This window comes from Sceloporus occidentalis, unplaced genomic scaffold, assembly GCF_023333645.1.
Source record: "Sceloporus occidentalis isolate IW3139 unplaced genomic scaffold, rSceOcc1.0.p SCAF_522, whole genome shotgun sequence".
NCBI classification, from domain to species: domain Eukaryota; kingdom Metazoa; phylum Chordata; class Lepidosauria; order Squamata; family Phrynosomatidae; genus Sceloporus; species Sceloporus occidentalis.
In genome coordinates this window covers 100,749-102,626 of record NW_028317502.1, presented here as the reverse complement: position 1 = coordinate 102,626, position 1,878 = coordinate 100,749, and positions in this window count along the sequence as shown.

Here is a 1,878-nt window from a genome sequence, read left to right as displayed (position 1 = left end):
CATATCTTTAGCCAATCTCACATACACCCAAACCACGTTCAGTTCAGGTCGGCTGTGCCAAAAGACACCACCATCGCATTCGTCCAGTCACAAATACACGTATCTTTAGCCAATCTTACATACACCAAAACCACGTTCAGTTCAGACCGCTTGTGCTAAAAGACTCCACTGTCGCCTTTGGCCAGTCTCACATCCACCACTACCATCTGACCGCCTCAAGCTGGTTGCACCATAAGACACCACCGCCGTCATCGGCCAATCTCACATACACTCAAACCACGTTCGGTTCAGGCCATTTGTACTAACAAACACCACCGTCGCATTCAGCCAATCTCACACACACCCAAACACTCAATCTTCAGCCATTCTCACATACACCCAAACCACGTTTGGTTCAGGCCGGTTGTGCCAAAAGGCACCAACGTCGCATTCTACCAGTCTCACATACACCCAAACCACGTTCGGTTCAGGCCGGTTATGCCAAAAGACACCACCGTCGCATTCTACCAGTCTCACATACACCCAAACCACGTTCGGTTCAGGACGGTTATGCCAAAAGACACCACCGTTGCATTCGTCAAGTCTCAAATACATTCATATCATCAGCCAATCGCACATACACCCAAACCACGTTCGGTTCAGGCCGGTTATGCCAAAAGACACCACCGTCGCATTCTACCAGTCTCACATACACCCAAACCACGTTCGGTTCAGGCCGGTTATGCCAAAAGACACCACCGTCGCATTCGTCAAGTCTCAAATACATTCATATCATCAGCCAATCGCACATACACCCAAACCACGTTCGGTTCAGGCCGGTTGTGCCAAAAGACACCACCGTCGCATTTGTCCAGTCACAAATACACTGATATCTTTAGCCAATCTCACATACACCAAAACCACGTTCAGTTCAGACCGGTTGTGCCAAAAGACTCCACTGTCGCCTTTGGCCAGTCTCACATCCACCACTACCATCTGACCGCCTCAAGCTGGTTGCACCATAAGACACCACCGCCGTCATCGGCCAATCTCACATACACTCAAACCACGTTCGGTTCAGGCCAGTTGTACTAACAAACACCACCGTCGCATTCAGCCAATCTTACATACACCCATAACACGGTCGCCTTAGCCCGGTTGTGCCAAAGGACGTCGCCTTCGGCCAGTGTGACATCCACCACTACCATGACTGCCTCAAACTGGTTGCACCAACAGGCGGCACCACCACCGTCATCAGCCAGTCTCACATAACCCAAATCACGTTTGGTTCAGGCCACTTATGCAAAAAGACACCACCGTCGCATTCGACCAGTCTTACAAACACCCAAACCACGTTCGGTTAAGGCCGGTTATGCCAAAAGACACCACCGTCGCATTCGTCCAATCTCAAATACACTCATATCTTCAGCCAATCTCACACACACCCAAGCATTCAATCTTCAGCCATTCTCACATACACCCAAACCACGTTCGGTTCAGGCCGGTTGTGCCAAAAGACACCACCGTTGCATTCTACCAGTCTCACATACACCCAAACCACGTTCGGTTCAGGCCATTTGTACTAACAAACACCACCGTCGCATTCAGCCATTCTCACATACACCCAAACCACGTTTGGTTCAGGCCGGTTGTGCCAAAAGGCACCAACGTCGCATTCTACCAGTCTCACATACACCCAAACCACGTTCGGTTCAGGCCGGTTATGCCAAAAGACACCACCGTCGCATTCTACCAGTCTCACATACACCCAAACCACATTCGGTTCAGGCCGGTTATGCCAAAAGACACCACCGTCGCATTCGTCCAGTCACAAATACATTCATATCATCAGCCAATCGCACATACACCCAAACCACGTTCGGTTCAGGCCGGTTGTGC